General features: G+C 47.5%; 1 protein-coding gene across 6 annotated transcripts in view; it reads left to right on the top strand.

Moving 5' to 3' along the window:
* ADAP2 (ArfGAP with dual PH domains 2) overlaps nt 1-20096 on the top strand; it is a 486416-nt gene that overhangs the window by 386844 nt on the left and 79476 nt on the right. The window lies entirely within an intron of this gene.

Below are 20096 nucleotides of genomic sequence, written 5' to 3'. Positions count from 1 at the left end.
TTTAAACAAAACCTAATACATTTCCAATGAATAAAGGAAACAAATATCTAAGTAAACTGAAACTTGGTAACACTGTAAAGTACTTCACAATATTAGATTAAGAAAAGCATAACACAATCATACATAGTCCTTCAAGTATAACGGAGTCCTGTGATTCCTTTGAGATCTACGCAATGGCATATGATCTACCACTCTCCCACTTATAAGACACGGGCTCTCTGCACCTGGGCCCTCTTCATGCCCATTCGCATCCACATCATTGTGAACAAGATCACTATCATCCATCAACATAAAACTGTTACCACTACTCTCCACGTTACTGTTCTGAGACCTTACAATACGTTCTTCCTCTCTCCTCTGCTCAGAGTTCACCTCGCCAAACTTAGCTACTCTCCTTAAGTTCCACTTTTCTCCATTCTCCAACACGACAAATAAAGGGTGCACCTCTCTCACTCGGAATGGTCCCCGGAACTTGTTCCACATGCCTGCTTTAACCTTAACTTTTACCCAATCACCTTTACGGATTTTAAGTGAACTCCCATCACACCTAGCCTTATTACCCTCATTATAATCTGCAATCTGTCCCTCAAACATACATTCGCTTAACAAATTTCTCATCCATGCCGGAAACATTCTTGTTCCTGCCTTTCTACCTTTCATCATCTCAAGAGGAACCTCCCCCGTCACACTGTTCCTAGTGGTGCGATACGCCCATACCATGTCTGACACCAATGATTCAACACATTTGCCTCCAGATATAGCCATTTGTATAGTGCCCTTCACCATTCGATTTGCCCTCTCAACAATTCCGTTGGCACAGGGATTGTACAAACTCATGCGAGAATGCTTGATCCCGCCTTCAACAAATACTCCTTCATTACTGTTGACACCAATAGGGTACCATTATCTGTAATAATCTTATAGGGATATCCCTCTTCCCTAAATACTGTCTCCAAAATTTTGATAGTAGACTTTGTAGTAATTTCTCCCATAAACTTCACCATTAACCGCTTTGAATAAACATCAACCATTACCATGGCAAATCTCAATGGTCCTCCAACTTGAGACAAAGGTCCTATAAAATCCACACACACGCTGTGCCACACCACACCAGGATTTTCAATGACACTACCAACTGATTTGCTACCAACTTTCAACCTCTTCTCGCTATTTCTACACATACCGCACTTCTCTACCCACACCTCAACGTCACTGTCCATGCCTGGCCACCAGAAATTTTCTCTCAATATTTTCTTGGTTAATGTCTGTCCTAAGTGCCCCACATGGGTCAACTTAAACAAATCCAAACGCAAGCATGTTGGGGGAATCAATTTCTCACCTCTCATTAATACATCACTTTCACACAAGGTCAGTTCATCCATAACTTTCAAATACGGCCACGTAGGAGTGCTTACACAAGTCTCCCTTTTTGCACCACACTTCATCAATTCAATCACCTCACAGAGAACTACATCATCTTTCAGACTCCTCAGCCACTTATCTTTAGAAATAGCACCATGCATGCTCTCTAAAACATCCCCAACACTTTCAACAACAACCTCACCATCATTCTCCCAACTCATATTGCAACAATCTTGGATTGGCAATCGAGACAAGCAATCAGCTTGTACGTTGCGCCACACAGAAATGTGTTCTACAACATACATATATTCCTGCCATTTTGAGGCCAGTCTGACTAGCCTAGCTGATCCTTTTCCTGCTCCACGAGGTGCTAATATTTTTACTAAAGGTTTATGATCTGTGCGTAAAACAACTGTTGTTCCCCAGATAAAAGTCCAAAAATACTCCAATGCCCAGGCAGCCGCCAAAGCCTCTCTTTCAATTATGGAATAATTCCTTTCACAAGAAGATAGAGTTCTGGAGGCAAACGCAACCGTTCTCTCACCACCACCATGATGCTGAGATAGTACAGCACCAACACCAAAGCACTCGCATCCACCGTAACAATCGACTTGCGATTCACGTCAAACGGAACCAAGACACCGACATTAAACAACTCTTCTTTGATTAAATTGAAACAATTATCTTGTTCTACACCCCAAAAGAAACTTGTATTTTTCTTTAGCAATTTTCTCAGTCCCTCAGTCTTATCCGCAAATCTCTGAATACATTTCGAATAATATTCGACCAGGCACATAAACAACCTCAATTGGTCCCTGTTATTTGGTGGAGGAGCATCCCTGATAGATCTTAACAAATCTTTCTTTGGTTTTACCCCCTCCCTTGAGAGAGTGTGTCCTAAATATTCTACTTCCTCCACCCAAAATTTACACTTCTCTTTCTTAAGTGTTAACCCTGCAGAACTGAGCTTATCAAAAACAGATTTCAATGCAATGTTATGACTGCGTATGGTCTCTCCAAACAAAAGAATGTCATCCTGAAAAAAAAAAACATTTTCTACTCCTTTTAACACAGTTGACATCATTCTCTGAAATACACTAGCCGCCGAGGACAAGCCAAACGGCATTCTGTTAAATTGAAAAGTTCCTTCCAGTGTAATAAAGGCAGTTAGTTCTTTTGAATCCTTATGTAGTTTAATTTGATGATACGCGCGCTTGAGATCGAGTTTGCAGAAAAAACACCCCCTTTCAACATTAGCAACATTTCATTGATATTTGGAAGTGGAAAGGTGTCTACTACGATGTTATGATTAACACTGCGTAAGTCCACACAGAATCTAAGACTGCCACCTGTTTTCTTGATGATGACTACTGGAGAAATCCACTCCGATGTTTCTACGGGTTCGATTATGCCTTTAGCCAACATATCATCAATAAGTTTCTTTACTTCCCCTCTGATTGATATGGGAATTTTCCGTAAGGCATGTTGTACAGGTACGGCATTAAAACAATTTTATGTACATAGCCTTTTAATGATCCAATTTTTTCTGAAAAAATTTGACTGGCTCCTTCACAAATGTCTTCAATAGAAATATCCTCCACCACCATAACTTGAGATGGGGTTCTAGGATTTATGATAATGTGTAGGTCATACTGATGTTGCCACCCTAAAATGGGTGGTCCTGACTCTGCCACGTACACCTTGCCTTCAACTGATCTGTTTTGGAATGTTATGCTTGCAAGCATAAAACCCACTATGTCAATCTGTTCACCCTGGTAACCACCAGGATTTATGTTTACAGGAACAGAGAAACACTTGACCGTTCACAATCTACCATGCTTTTACGTATGATGGTAAATAAGGATCCTGAATCTACGATAAGTTGAACTTTTCTCCCATTGATGATAAAGTCTGCTTTTGGACGAGTACATCTGCCTACTAAATTATCTTGTATGCACAAAATCCTATCATCAAATTCTTGATCTTGATCTTGTACCATTGCAACTTTGCTAGAAAATGCTCTACACACTTTGGCAAAGTGGCCCTTCTTTCCACATTTCCTGCACTCCTTACCCCAAGCGAAGCAACCCTTGAAATCTGCATTGTGTGTAGAGCTCCCACATCTAAAACACATCTTATAATTTGATTTGTGTGTTCGTACAAACTTGTCTTGACTACTGGACTGATTCTCACGATCTCGACTACTGAACTGATTCTCATGACTACTAGGCTGATTCTCCACAATAGACTTTTTTTCTTTTTTTATGATGTATACAGCGCTGTTCCCAACATCTTTCCTTGCCATTTCTTTCATGTAATACTCAGATTGTTCAACAACTTTGGCAACTTCAATTGCCTCTTTCAGTGATGGGTTTTTCATTGCCCATAACCGTTCCTGCGTTTTCTTACTCTTACACTGGACAATAAGTTGGTCTCTTATCATTTCATCAGATATGTTTCCAAATTGACACTTGGTGGACAACTGTCTTAAGCAAGAAACAAAGTTGTCTATTAACTCATCTGAATTTTGCGGTTGTGTATAAAATTTGTATCTACACATAATTACACTTGTTTCTTTTGAGAATCTTTTTTTTAACCTAAGTTTTGCTTCTTGAAACACATCTTCAATGTGTGACCCATCTTCATTGGTATGTTCTGGTAAGTACTTAAACACGTGTTGACCCTCTTTACCCAATACACTCTTTAGAATAGCTTACTTCCTTGTAGGTCTAAATGTTCTACCATCCAAAGCCTCTAAATAATTTTCGAACATATCAATCCATTCTTCCCATTCGATCTCAGGCGTTCCAATGTCTTGTAAGAATATTGGTGGCGCAATGATAGCTGAACTATTCATATTCACTTTTTATGTTGCCAGAAGTAGTCCTACAACACTTTTATTCTTGTGTAACTTCACTGCGTAGTCCTCTTTCTATGTTGCCAGAATAGATACTTCTTTCCGCAGTACGTCAAAAGAATGTCCTCGGGTGCGCTTCCGTATCGAAGAGACGCCTCGGTTGCCAGGGGAAGTAGAAAATAAACAACGCTTGTGTCGAGTCACAAGTGAGTCGGTAACTAAGCAACAGGTTAGTCCAACGCGAGTCGTGGAATCTGAGGAATGCTTTGTATTACAGATGGTAGTTAAACGCGCGTGTTATGCGTTTCTCCACCAGCATTGGCGAGTGTTAAATCCCCACGTAAAGTCTTGTAAAGGCAATAACTCTAGACGGTCCTCTCTCCCAAATGATCAACACACAGTGCGATTCCACCCGACGTGCATTGACAGTCGCAAATGGAATGGATCTAGCAGTGCGGTGTAGCCATGGCAATTTAAGTATCCCCAACACAATAACTGCTCCAACTGTGTTACACGTAATTACTTGCTGATGAAAGACGGATAGGATCCAAATCGGAACGAGCTTTCAAAATGACCTCACACTGGTCTTCATCTGCCGTACGCGTAGGTTAACAGCACGGACTGTACCTCGGGGCTGATGAATCGTCGCCAAATAAATGTTGTAGAGGAGGATGAAATACACGAAGGCAGCTATCTTTGCTCACATGTAGTAGTTTATTCTTCAAGGTACAGCATCATGCAGCTTCCCTCTCACCAGCCTCTCTCGCCACTGCCACCCTCAGGAATCTCGCCACCCCAACCTTCCATATTCCATACTGCCCCTAGGAATTCCATAATCCCCATTACAACACCAGTCAGTGTTAACAAGCTTGAAAATGGGAAACTAATGAAGCATTGGTATCACAAAATATGCTGCATAATGACACATAATTTGCCTTATATTTGCCCTGCTACGTAATTTGACCATGGCCTGCTGCATAATTATAGTGGCCCTGACCATACACAACCACAGAAATTAGGCTTTTTGCATCTGCATATTGTGTTGAAAACGTGTAACCATCTTTAAGGCTATGCCGATTGTATAGTCACAAACAGTGCGTGGAAGTTTGGTCATACAAATAAAGGACTTCTGATGAATTGTTCATCCCTAAGATTCTTCACATTAAGAATATTCTTCATTTAGCAGGCTAGACCCGGATGTACCAAGTTGAAGAAGATGGAGCGCCAACGGGTGCTAGCATCAGCTCCTGTTTTTACTGTGCCTGCTCAGTCTTGGTCCGGAGCTCTTCTCAGTGGTTCATCCATAAAATTCCTTAGCTTTCGACGGCAACAAGGTCAGATATCGTCTCGAAATATTTAAGAGTTCAGACCCTGTCACATATGCCGTAACAAGATGCCTTTGTCTGGCTAACCCAAAATCACCATGTGGTGTTTTGGCTCCAAACATGAGCTCTCGGCCTCCAACACCTGTTTATTGATGCACCTGAAAGTCATTAGGCAGCGGGAAGTGTAGATGTTTTAAACAAGGCAAGGACAGATACACTGAAGCAGTCTCACTAACCTTCAGTACGTCCTCTGGCAAAGAACAATTTCCCAAAAGGTATTCCTATAAGAAACACACAACAATCACCACAGAAAGGAGAAATCTTCTTCTTCCTTGAGAAAACAGCCCAGCTTTCTGGACTGTGGGAGCACCAATGCCAGTCTTCAATGCTTTGCTAGTCTTTGTCAGAGATGATTCCTGCATTAAAATGATTCAAAACAAACCTAAATAACTTTGTTTTACCCATGCACTTTGAAGCCTACTTGTATAGTCACACCATATCACGGTAAAGGAGGATCGGTTACAATGCTCAATGTACTGTGTTCTGCTGAAAAATGCTGGGGAGCTACAAATCTGAATTTTACAGAGAAGACATTCGATCAAAAGATATGGACACCAAATCCTTCATGGTCCTAAGGAAATAATTTAAGCAAAATGGATGACTATGGAAAAATGAAAAGATAAAGTTGGTAATTTAATTTTTATATACCAAGGATTAAGAATATGCATTTTGATGCATTTTTAAAAGGAAAGACGAAGGCAAAACCAGTACCTAAATGGGTCAATCACATTTTAGTTTACAACAAAGTATTGTGTTAACTCTCCTATAAAAAAAATCTCCAGTTTACAGCAGGAATCTCTATAGATGAACATTACATTCATAAGGTATTAAGGTTGTCAAGATTAGTTCCACATCGACTTCTTACGGAAATCAAGGCATCTTGCATGTCAGAACTGTGCTGATTACGGTGGAGATCTTGCTCTATTTTCTCCTTACTAATAATGCCATCTTAAGGGTCTGTCAAAAGCCAACATAAATCAGCCAGTGCATTGGAGATGCCTGGCATAGAGAGCCTTACTCATATCCTTCATGCATGGGCTCTCACATTGATCTACATACCCACGGGCTGCTACCCTTTGTTTGATGCATGGAAACCCCGGATTCTTCTGACTGCAAAGTTGTTAGAGAGCAAACACTATTAATAAAAAGGAGTAACCAAAACATGAACCATAATGGTCCTCATTACAACCCTGGCGGTTGGTGATAAAGCGGAGGTAACACTGCCAACAGGCCAGCGGTAACCAAAATGGAATTATGACCACAGCGGAAACCGCTCACACAGACAGCCACTTTAACACACCGACCGCGACGACGGTAGCAACAAGTACTGCAGCGGTAACCGTCAGCAGCCAGGCGGAAGACAATGTACCGCCAACACTATTATGTCACCTATCCGCCACCTTTTCCGGGGACGGTACCAATGACATCAAAAGTACGGCGGAAACAGTACACAGAAGGCAAAGGACTCACCCCTAGAGACACAAGGAAGAACCACGCCGCCATGGAGCCTGATTTGCAGGTGTTCCCCATGCTCGTCTATCTCCTTCTTCACTATGAACACCAACGCTGGTGTAGACGGCCACGTGAGTACTGCCGCCTAGCACACAAAGGAGGGCGGGGGGAGAGAGTGACACACACACGCAACACCCCCACCCCAACACCATACACAAAACCATATGCAACAATAAAAAATATTTACCCCGAACATCTCAGGAATAATTCAAGGACAAAAGGAATTGAATTAAAGTGAATGTAATAATATAAAATTGTAGTAAATCGTGCTGCAGAATCAAAACATATATACAAATGGAGGGACACAGCCCAGTCCACAGTGTCCGTGGGCCACAGGGCCACATCACATAGGCCAAGGCCCCCCTTGACTCCTGCAACAACACGGATAGAACACCTCAGGGGCATAAGGTCAAAAATACACAGGCACCTCAGGGGGGCGGGGAATGGGGGGCACCTCAGCCAGAAGATGGTACAACACCACTGGTCCTGGAGGAGGCTACATTCCCTGTGCGATGTCCTGGGGAGTGCATGGCCACAGTCTCTCAAGTGGGCGGTCTGCCTACTGCTTGGTCCTGGGGAGTGCAAAGCCACAGTCTCTCTAGTGGGTGGTCTGCCCACTGCTTGGTCCTGGGGAGTGCAAAGCCACAGTACCTCAAGTGGTTCTGGATGGAGCCTTGTGGTCAGTGTGCTTCATCCTGGCAGGGATGGGTGAGTGGATGGCTTCTTCCACTGGTTTTGGAGGGGGTTTTGTGCCCAGTGTGCTTCATCCTGGCAAGGATGGGGTGAGTGGATGGCTTCTTCCACTGGTTCTGGAGGGGGCCTTGTGCCCAGTGTGCTTCATCCTGGCAAGGAGGGGGTGAGTGTGAGAAAGTAGCCTCTTTCTAGGCTTGTTACCCCCACTTTTGGCCTGTTTGTGAGTGTATGTCAGGGTGTTTTCACTGTCTCACTGGGATCCTGCTAGCCAGGGCCCAGTGCTCATAGTGAAAACCCTATGTTTTCAGTATGTTTGTTATGTGTCACTGGGACCCTGCTAGTCAGGACCCCAGTGCTCATAAGTTTGTGGCCTATATGTATGTGTTCCCTGTGTGATGCCTAACTGTCTCACTGAGGCTCTGCTAATCAGAACCTCAGTGGTTATGCTCTCTCATTTCTTTCTACATTGTCACTAACAGGCTAGTGACCAATTTTACCAATTTACATTGGCTTACTGGAACACCCTTATAATTCCCTAGTATATGGTACTGAGGTACCCAGGGTATTGGGGTTCCAGGAGATCCCTATGGGCTGCAGCATTTCTTTTGCCAACCATAGGGAGCTCTGACAATTCTTACACAGGCCTGCCACTACAGCCTGAGTGAAATAACGTCCACGTTATTTCACAGCCATTTTACACTGCACTTAAGTAACTTATAAGTCACCTATATGTCTAACCTTTACCTGGTAAAGGTTAGGTGCAAAGTTACTTAGTGTGAGGGCACCCTGGCACTAGCCAAGGTGCCCCCACATTGTTCAGGGCCAATTCCCCGGACTTTGTGAGTGCGGGGACACCATTACACACGTGTACTACATATAGGTCACTACCTATATGTAGCTTCACAATGGTAACTCCGAATATGGCCATGTAACATGTCTATGATCATGAAATTGCCCCCTCTATACCATCCTGGCATAGTTGGCACAATCCTATGATCCCAGTGGTCTGTAGCACAGACCCTGGTACTGCCAAACTGCCCTTCCTGGGGTTTCACTGCAGCTGCTGCTGCTGCCAACCCCTCAGACAGGCAGCTGCCCTCCTGGGGTCCAGCCAGGCCTGGCCCAGGATGGCAGAACAAAGAACTTCCTCTGAGAGAGGGTGTGACACCCTCTCCCTTTGGAAAATGGTGTGAAGGCAGGGGAGGAGTAGCCTCCCCCAGCCTCTGGAAATGCTTTCTTGGGCACAGATGTTCCCAATTCTGCATAAGCCAGTCTACACCGGTTCAGGGGACCCCTTAGCCCTGCTCTGGCGTGAAACTGGACAAAGGAAAGGGGAGTGACCACTCCCCTGACCTGCACCTCCCCTGGGAGGTGTCCAGAGCTCCTCCAGTGTGCTCCAGACCTCTGCCATCTTGGAAACAGAGGTGCTGCTGGCACACTGGACTGCTCTGAGTGGCCAGTGCCACCAGGTGACGTCAGAGACTCCTTGTGATAGGCTCCTTCAGGTGTTGCTAGCCTATCCTCTCTCCTAGGTAGCCAAACCCTCTTTTCTGGCTATTTAGGGTCTCTGTCTCTGGGGAAACTTTAGAAAACGAATGCAAGAGCTCATCCGAGTTCCTCTGCATCTCTCTCTTCACCTTCTGCCAAGGAATCGACTGCTGACCGCGCTGGAAGCCTGCAAAACTGCAACATAGTAGCAAAGACGACTACTGCAACTCTGTAACGCTGATCCTGACGCCTTCTCGACTGTTTTCCTGGTGGTGCATGCTGTGGGGGTAGTCTGCCTCCTCTCTGCACTAGAAGCTCCGAAGAAATCTCCCGTGGGTCGACGGAATCTTCCCCCTGCAACCGCAGGCACCAAAAAGCTGCATTACCGGTCCCTTGGGTCTCCTCTCAGCACGACGAGCGATGTCCATCGAATCCAGCAACTCTGTCCAAGTGACCCCCACAGTCCAGTGACTCTTCAGTCCAAGTTTGGTGGAGGTAAGTCCTTGCCTCACCTCGCTAGACTGCATTGCTGGGAACCGCGACTTTTGCAGCTACTCCGGCCCCTGTGCACTTCCGGCGGAAATCCTTTGTGCACAGCCAAGCCGGGGTCCACGGCACTCTAACCTGCATTGCACGACCTCCTAAGTTGTTCTCTGGCGACGTGGGACTTCTTTGTGCGGCTTCGGGTGAGCACCGTTTCACGCATCCTCGTAGTGCCTGTTTTTGGCACTTCTCCGGGTGCTACCTGCTGCTAAGAGGGCTCCTTGTCTTGCTCGACGTCCCCTCTCTCTCCTGGTCCAATTTGCGACCTCCTGGTCCCTCCTGGGCCACAGCAGCATCCAAAAACGCTAACCGCACGATTTGCAGCTAGCAAGGCTTGTTGGCGTTCTATCGGCGGGAAAACACTTCTGCACAACTCTACAAGGCGAGAGGGATCCGTCCTCCAAAGGGGAAGTCTCTAGCCCTTTGCGTTCTTGCAGAAACCACAGCTTCCTCTGTCCAGTAGAAGCTTCTTTGCACCCGCAGCTGGCATTTCCTGGGCATCTGCCCATCTCCGACTTGCTTGTGACTTTTGGACTTGGTCCCCTTGTTCCACAGGTACCCTAGATTGGAAATCCACAGTTGTTGCATTGTTGGTTTGTGTCTTTCCTGCATTATTCCTCTAACACGACTTCTTTGTCCTTAGGGGAACTTTAGTGCACTTTGCACTCACTTTTCAGGGTCTTGGGGAGGGTTATTTTTCTAACTCTCACTATTTTCTAATAGTCCCAGCGACCCTCTACAAGGTCACATAGGTTTGGGGTCCATTTGTGGTTCGCATTCCACTTTTGGAGTATATGGTTTGTGTTGCCCCTATCCCTATGTTTCCCCATTGCATCCTATTGTAACTATACATTGTTTGCACTGTTTTCTAAGACTATACTGCATATTTTTGCTATTGTGTATATATATCTTGTGTATATTTCCTATCCTCTCACTGAGGGTACACTCTAAGATACTTTGGCATATTGTCATAAAAATAAAGTACCTTTATTTTTAGTATAACTGTGTATTTTGTTTTCTTATGATATTGTGCATATGACACTAAGTGGTACTGTAGTAGCTTCACACGTCTCCTAGTTCAGCCTAAGCTGCTCTGCTAAGCTACCATTATCTATCAGCCTAAGCTGCTAGACACCCTATACACTAATAAGGGATACCTGGGCCTGGTGCAAGGTGCAAGTACCCCTTGGTACTCACTACAAGCCAGTCCAGCCTCCTACATTGGTTGTGCAGCGGTGGGATAAGTGCTTTGAGACTACTTACCACTCTTGTCATTGTACTTTTCATAAGAGAAAAATATACAAAACAAGGTCAGTGTATATACACATAGCCAAAAAGTTTTGCATTTCCTCTTTTCACTCTTTTCTAAGTGCTGAAAAGTACTTCTAACTTTCTAAAAAGTTTAAAAAGTTTTTTCTCTGTCTTTCTAAAAGCTCTGACAAACTTTTTTTTCTCTTTTTCTAGCACTTTAACTCTCTCTAAAAATGTCTGGCACAGGCCAAAATGTTGATCTGTCCAAACTTGCATATGATCACCTTAGCTGGAAAGGAGCAAGGAGTCTCTGCATAGAGAGAGGTTTGAGTGTAGGGAAGAATCCTTCCTTGGAATTGTTACTTAACATGCTTAGAGAACAGGATAAGGCTAGAAGTGCCCCATCTGTTGAAAAAGTAGCTAATGGTTCCCAATCTGATCCAGGGACTCCCCCAGGAAAAGATTCAGGAAAGAAACTTCCTAGCCTGCCCATTACTAGACAGTCTAGCATAGTTGGTAATGATGAAGAGCCACACCATACAAATAGTGTTGTCTCACATCATCGCAAAAGCATTTATTCACACCACAGTGGTACTGATGTTTCTGTTAGCCAAGCTGTTAGGGTGCCCTCTGTAAGGGACAGGTCTCCTTCTGTTCATTCCCATCATACCTCTGTATCTAGAAATGTCCCTCCCACCAACCCTGATGACAGATTGTTAGAAAGGGAACTCAATAAGTTGAGGGTGGAACAAACCAGACTGAAGCTTAAAAAGCAACAGCTGGATTTGGATAGACAGTCTTTAGAATTAGAGAAGGAAAGACAGAAGTTGGGTTTAGAAACCCATGGTGGCAGCAGCAGTATTCCCCATAGTCATCCTGCAAAAGAGCATGATTCCAGGAATCTGCACAAGATAGTTCCCCCTTATAAGGAGGGGGATGACATTAACAAGTGGTTTGCTGCACTTGAGAGGGCCTGTGCTGTACAGGATGTCCCTCAAAGGCAGTGGGCTGCTATCCTATGGCTATCATTTAGTGGAAAAGGTAGGGATTGGCTCCTTACTGTGAAAGAAAGTGATGCCAATAATTTTACAGTACTTAAGAATGCACTCCTGGATGGTTATGGCGTAACCACTGAACAGTACAGGATAAAGTTCAGAGAGACCAAAAAGGAGTCTTCACAAGACTGGGTTGATTTCATTGACCATTCAGTGAAGGCCTTGGAGGGGTGGTTACATGGCAGTAAAGTTACTGATTATGACAGCCTGTATAACTTGATCCTGAGAGAGCATATTCTTAATAATTGTGTGTCTGATTTGTTGCACCAGTTCTTGGTGGACTCTGATCTGACCTCTCCCCAAGAATTGGGAAAGAAGGCAGACAAATGGGTCAGAACAAGGGTGAACAGAAAAGTTCATACAGGGGGTGACAAAGAGAACAACAAGAAGAAAGATGGTGAAAAATCTCAAGATAAGCATGGGGATAAGGGTAAAACCAAAGATCCCACTTCAAATCTTAAACACTCTTCAGGGGGTGGGGGTAAAACAAATTCTTCCTCTTCTTCTCAACCTGCACACATTAAAAAGCCTTGGTGCTTTGTGTGTAAAAACAGAGGCCATAGGCCAGGGGATAAGTCCTGTCCAGGTAAACCCCCTGAGCCTACCACCACTAATACATCAAGCTCTAGTGCCCCTAGCAGTAGTGGTACTAGTGGTGGGACTGCTGGCAACAGTCAAGTTAAGGGTGTAGTTGGGTTCACTTATGGGTCCATAGTAGAAACTGGGGTAGTCAGTCCCAAGACAGTTTCTGTCACACCTAGTGGCACTGGCCTTGCCACACTGGCTGCTTGTCCCCTTACAATGGATAAGTACAGGCAGACAGTTTCAATAAATGGTGTTGAGGCCTTGGCCTACAGGGACACAGGTGCCAGTATCACTTTGGTGACTGAAAACCTAGTGCATCCTGATCAACACATCATTGGACAACAGTATAAGATTATTGATGTCCATAACTCCACTAAGTTTCTTCCCTTAGCTATAATTCAGTTTAGTTGGGGTGGAGTTACTGGCCCTAAGCAGGTGGTGGTATCACCTAGCTTACCTGTAGACTGTCTCTTAGGTAATGACCTAGAGGCCTCAGGTTGGGCTGATGTAGACTTTTATGCCCATGCAGCCATGCTGGGCATCCCAGAGGAATTGTTCCCTCTCATTTCTACTGAAATGAAAAAGCAAAGGAGAGAAGGCCTGAAAACTCAGGATCCCTCTCCATCAACAGGTAAAAAGGGTATCACAGTATCCCCTAACCACCCTACCATTCAGGATAACATTCCTGTGGTGGGAGAAACCTCTCCTGGGGTGGCACCTGTTCCAAGGGAATCATCAGTTGGCAAAACTGTACTCCCAGAGGTGGAAGTACCTCTCTGTGGGATAACTAACATTGGTGAGAAAAAGAGCACCATTTTAGTTAACATGGAGCATCCCTCCAACCCTCCCAGAGAAACTTTAGTGCAGAAACCCTGCACTACCTCACAACACTTAGGTCAGCATCCCTGCCCTAGTGTGGAGCTCATAGGACAGCATCCCTACCCTGCTCCAACTCAAGAGAAACAGCATCCCTGTTCTCTCTTCCAGCCATATGGACAAGATTTGTGCCCAGCTATGGCTTTCTTGAGACAGCATCCCTGTCTGGCATTTCCATCACTACAAATAGGTTCAGTGGACAATTCCCACTGCTCTAAACTAAAACTTATTGATAGAAACTCTGAAAATACATCTTCACATTGTTGCTTAGCTAAAAAACTTCAAACAGGGTGGTTTACATCCCCACAGGGAAGTAACCATATAGTGGATGATAAAGGGAGTAACCAGTCTATTGCAGAGCTACTCTCTACTTATCACCACTTAGACAATAAAGTCTCAACTGGCCAAGGTTAGCCTTATTGTCCTTCGTTTGGGGGGGGGGGGTTTGTGAGAAAGTAGCCTCTTTCTAGCCTTGTTACCCCCACTTTTGGCCTGTTTGTGAGTGTATGTCAGGGTGTTTTCACTGTCTCACTGGGATCCTGCTAGCCAGGGCCCAGTGCTCATAGTGAAAACCCTATGTTTTCAGTATGTTTGTTATGTGTCACTGGGACCCTGCTAGTCAGGACCCCAGTGCTCATAAGTTTGTGGCCTATATGTATGTGTTCCCTTTGTGATGCCTAACTGTCTCACTGAGGCTCTGCTAATCAGAACCTCAGTGGTTATGCTCTCTCATTTCTTTCCACATTGTCACTAACAGGCTAGTGACCAATTTTACCAATTTACATTGGCTTACTGGAACACCCTTATAATTCCCTAGTATATGGTACTGAGGTACCCAGGGTATTGGGGTTCCAGGAGATCCCTATGGGCTGCAGCATTTCTTTTGCCAACCATAGGGAGCTCTGACAATTCTTACACAGGCCTGCCACTACAGCCTGAGTGAAATAACGTCCACGTTATTTCACAGCCATTTTACACTGCACTTAAGTAACTTATAAGTCACCTATATGTCTAACCTTTACCTGGTAAATGTTAGGTGCAAAGTTACTTAGTGTGAGGGCACCCTGGCACTAGCCAAGGTGCCCCCACATTGTTCAGGGCCAATTCCCCGGACTTTGTGAGTGCGGGGACACCATTACACGCGTGCACTACATATAGGTCACTACCTATATGTAGCTTCACAATGGTAACTCCGAATATGGCCATGTAACATGTCTATGATCATGGAATTGCCCCCTCTATACCATCCTGGCATAGTTGGCACAATCCCATGATCCCAGTGGTCTGTAGCACAGACCCTGGTACTGCCAAACTGCCCTTCCTGGGGTTTCACTGCAGCTGCTGCTACTGCCAACCCCTCAGACAGGCAGCTGCCCTCCTGGGGTCCAGCCAGGCCTGGCCCAGGATGGCAGAACAAAGAACTTCCTCTGAGAGAGGGTGTGACACCCTCTCCCTTTGGAAAATGGAGTGAAGGCAGGGGAGGAGTAGCCTCCCCCAGCCTCTGGAAATGCTTTCTTGGGCACAGATGTGCCCAATTCTGCATAAGCCAGTCTACACCAGTTCAGGGGACCCCTTAGCCCTGCTCTGGCGCGAAACTGGACAAAGGAAAGGGGAGTGACCACTCCCCTGACCTGCACCTCCCCTGGGAGGTGTCCAGAGCTCCTCCAGTGTGCTCCAGACCTCTGCCATCTTGGAAACAGAGGTGCTGCTGGCACACTGGACTGCTCTGAGTGGCCAGTGCCACCAGGTGACGTCAGAGACTCCTTGTGATAGGCTCCTTCAGGTGTTGCTAGCCTATCCTCTCTCCTAGGTAGCCAAACCCTCTTTTCTGGCTATTTAGGGTCTCTGTCTCTGGGGAAACTTTAGATAACGAATGCAAGAGCTCATCCGAGTTCCTCTGCATCTCTCTCTTCACCTTCTGCCAAGGAATCGACTGCTGACCGCGCTGGAAGCCTGCAAAACTGCAACATAGTAGCAAAGACGACTACTGCAACTCTGTAACGCTGATCCTGCCGCCTTCTCGACTGTTTTCCTTGTGGTGCATGCTGTGGGGGTAGTCTGCCTCCTCTCTGCACTAGAAGCTCCGAAGAAATCTCCCGTGGGTCGACGGAATCTTCCCCCTGCAACCGCAGGCACCAAAAAGCTGCATTACCGGTCCCTTGGGTCTCCTCTCAGCACGACGAGTGAGGTCCCTCGAATCCAGCAACTCTGTCCAAGTGACCCCCACAGTCCAGTGACTCTTCAGTCCAAGTTTGGTGGAGGTAAGTCCTTGCCTCACCTCGCTAGACTGCATTGCTGGGAACCGCGACTTTTGCAGCTACTCCGGCCCCTGTGCACTTCCAGCGGAAATCCTTCGTGCTTAGCCAAGCCGGGGTCCACGGCACTCTAACCTGCATTGCACAACCTCCTAAGTTGTTCTCCGGCGACGTGGGACTTCTTTGTGCGGCTTCGGGTGAGCACCGTTTCACGCATCCTCGTAGTGCCTGTTTCTGGCACTTCTCCGGGTGCTACCTGCTGCTAAGAGGGCTTCTTGTCTTGCTCGACGTCCCCTCTCTCTCCTGGTCCAATTTGCGACCTCCTGGTCCCTCCTGGGCCACAGCAGCATCCAAAAACGCTAACCGCATGATTTGCAGCTAGCAAGGCTTGTTGGCGTTCTTTCGGCGGGAAAACACTTCTGCACGACTCTACATGGCGAGAGGGATCCATCCTCCAAAGGGGAAGTCTCTAGCCCTTTGCGTTCCTGCAGAAACCACAGCTTCCTCTGTCCAGTAGAAGCTTCTTTGCACCCGCAGCTGGCATTTCCTGGGCATCTGCCCATCTCCGACTTGCTTGTGACTTTTGGACTTGGTCCCCTTGTTCCACAGGTACCCTAGATTGGAAATCCACAGTTGTTGCATTGTTGGTTTGTGTCTTTCCTGCATTATTCCTCTAACACGACTTCTTTGTCCTTAGGGGAACTTTAGTGTACTTTGCACTCACTTTTCAGGGTCTTGGGGAGGGTTATTTTTCTAACTCTCACTATTTTCTAATAGTCCCAGCGACCCTCTACAAGGTCACATAGGTTTGGGGTCCATTCGTGGTTCGCATTCCACTTTTGGAGTATATGGTTTGTGTTGCCCCTATCCCTATGTTTCCCCATTGCATCCTATTGTAACTATACATTGTTTGCACTGTTTTCTAAGACTATACTGCATATTTTTGCTATTGTGTATATATATCTTGTGTATATTTCCTATCCTCTCACTGAGGGTACACTCTAAGATACTTTGGCATATTGTCATAAAAATAAAGTACCTTTATTTTTAGTATAACTGTGTATTGTGTTTTCTTATGATATTGTGCATATGACACTAAGTGGTACTGTAGTAGCTTCACACGTCTCCTAGTTCAGCCTAAGCTGCTCTGCTAAGCTACCATTATCTACCAGCCTAAGCTGCTAGACACCCTATACACTAATAAGGGATACCTGGGCCTGGTGCAAGGTGCAAGTACCCCTTGGTACTCACTACAAGCCAGTCCAGCCTCCTACAGTGAGTGGATGGCTTCTTCCACTGTTTCTGGAGGGGGCTTTGTGCCCTGTGATGCAGCACCTGGGGAGTGCAAGGTCACAGTCTCTCACCTGGGTGTCACACCCACAGGATTTGCAGGGTCCAGGACGCACTACAGTCCATTGAGGCAGGACTACACACTGCCCGCTGGTGATGACAGCTGCTCAGTGGTGGCAGTGGCGGTGTCGGGGATGCCAGTGGTGAGGGAGGCTCCAACCCTTCCCCTGCAGCCTCGGACAACTGCTCACTGTGGCTGCTGCTGGCAGTGCTGCAGGCAGTGGTGGTGGTGGTGGTGGTGGTGGTGGCGGTGCTGGTGTTGGGAATGCCAGTGGTGTGGGGAGGCCCCAGCCCTTCCCCTGCAGCCTCGGACGGCTGCCCACTGGAACTACTGCTGCTGGCAGTGCAGCAGGCAGTGGTGCTGGTGTCCAGAATGCCAGTGGTGGGGGGAGGCTCCACCCCTTCCCGTGCAGCCTCGGACAGTTGAACCGCCATAGTTGGTGTTGTGGGCTCCGAATCAGTCCCAGCACCAGACCTCCTGTCCTTCCTGCCTGCAGGGGCAGGCCCTTTGCCCTTGCCAGCTGGTCGTGCTTCCTTGCCTTTCCCTTTGGCAGCTGATGGTGCCTCCGTGCCTTTCTCCTTGGCAGCTGGTACAGGCACACTGTCAGTGCTGATGGCTGGTTCCCTGGAGCCACTCCCACCTGCAGTAGCTGCCAACACTACTGTGGCTGTGGACTGGGTGGCTGAGGTGCTCGGCTGGGTTCTGACCACCCTGGCCCGATGTGAAGGATGGGCGAAGGGGTAGGGAAGAGGTCAGCGGTGGAGAGTAAAAGCTTCTTAGGGATACTGGTGTGGGAAGAGGGTGAAGGTTAGGGAGTGTAGGAAGAGGGAATGGTTGTAGGAGGTGTCAGTCTGATGTTTTTGGGTGAAGGTGCATGAGCTGGATGCTGTTGTGAGGTGGATGGCTGTTGGGTGTCTGAGTGCTTGCATTTTTGTACATTGGGAGGAGGGGGCGCAGACACAGTGGGAGAGCACAAAGGGGACGTGTGCATGGATGTGGGGGTGGTGACTGCCAGTGAAGGGTGTGCAGTGATAGGCGTGATGGTGATGGGTGTAGAGGATGAGGATTTAGTGCATGCAGGGGTGAGTGGAGACTCTACTGGGAGGGTGGTGGACTAGGAGGAGGAGGGGGACACAGTGGAGGCAGTGTATGTTGGTGTGTCTGCATCTGGATGGTGTTTGTGTGAGTGCCTGTGGGATGATGTGTGGTGCTTGTGTTTCCCTGAGCCACTCCTGTGTGTTGTCTTGGGTGCATGCTGGTCTGAATGTGTGCTTAGGATAGGTTGGGGTTGAGGGGAATGGGACTGAGTAGAGGAAGTTGGAGGGGGGAGGCTAGAGACAGGGACAATGGTTGCCATCAGGTAGGAGGCCAGAGCCTGGATTGATCTCTGTTGGGCCGCCATGCCAGAGTGAATGCCCAGGGAATGCATTTGTTTGTTGCAAATGGCCTGCCAGCCCCTGGATGGCATTCACTATGGTTGACTGCCCAACAGAGATGGATCGCAGGAGGTCAATAGCCTCCTCACTCAGGGCAGCAGGGCTGACTGGGGCAGGGCCCGAGGTGCCTGGGCGAAGGAGATGTCCACGCTCCTGAGAGAGCGGGCACGGAAAACTCGCTCAGGGGCTGCTGGGAGGGCGGTGCTGGAACAGGGGTGGCGGGTGTACCTGTAGTTTGGGTGGCCACAGAGGGGAGCTTTCATCGGAGGAGGTATTGCTGTCCGAACTGTCCCCTCCTGTCTCCGCCGTGGTGCTCCACTCGCCCTCCATCCCACTGGTGCCCTCACCGTCAGTGGATTCGGTCTCATGGGCCATGTGAGATGCAGCTCCCTCCGTCGCCGGTGCCTCTGCTCTTCTGCCAGATGATGCTAATGCTCATAAGGACAGGGTGACAGAACCAAAAGGGGGAAGAGGGGATACAAAGGATACACTTGGTCAATGGCTGCCCCAACACACCATTGGCGTACACAGCACCCTCACACACAGAACAGGCCTACGCAGTATGCAATGCACTACCAGTCACAATGCTAGTCACCAGCCCAAGGACAGGACCACCTAACGCCAATAGCAGCATACCTGACACCCACAGACCCCTGCCCAGTTGTGGATGCCTACTAGCTTTGTAGGATGTGGTGTTCATCAGCCCCTGCCCAACATGGGACCTACCCTGCAATGTCCGGCCGGCCTGGCCTGGGGCAACAACAGTCCCACATACCGCACCCATAGACCACCCCACCAGTTTCCAGTAGATTTGGAAACTGTACTTACCCCCTTGTTGCTGCTGTGATGGCCTCAAGTGCCCATCCAGCTCCGGATAGGCCACCGCCAGTATGCGGATCATCAGGGGTTCAGGGTTTGACGGGCACCCCTTCCTCATTGGGAGGCCATCCCCAGCTGGGCCTCTGCCGTCTTCTGTGTCCAGCGTCTCAGGTCCTCCCACCGTTTGCGACAGTGGGTGCTCCACCTGCCGTAGACCCCCGGGGTCCGCGCGTCCTTGGCAATGGCACGCCTTTTTCTGATGGGCGCTGACCTGCAGACAAATAAACATAGAAAAATATATCAACCATACTGTCCGGCCTCTTACACTCATGGCCCACCATAACCCTTACATACCCTGATGCACAGACATTGCCCACCATACATGCAGCACGCTGCCCAGGACTCTTCCACCAACCCCCCCCTTACAAGAGGCCCTCGCACACAGCACTACATTCATTCATGCATCTTGCTCACAGTATACTCACCTGTTGGTCTGGAGGCCCATACAGCATTTGGTACTGGGATAGGACCCCATCCACCAGTCTCTCCAACTCCACAGCGGTGAAGGCAGGGGCCCTTTCCCCAGTGACTCGAGCCATGGTCGGTTCCAGACACAGGTCACAGCAGC

Source organism: Pleurodeles waltl, chromosome 7 (assembly GCF_031143425.1).
Source record: "Pleurodeles waltl isolate 20211129_DDA chromosome 7, aPleWal1.hap1.20221129, whole genome shotgun sequence".
NCBI classification, from domain to species: Eukaryota; Metazoa; Chordata; class Amphibia; order Caudata; family Salamandridae; genus Pleurodeles; species Pleurodeles waltl.
This window is presented reverse-complemented; position numbering and strand designations above follow the sequence as displayed.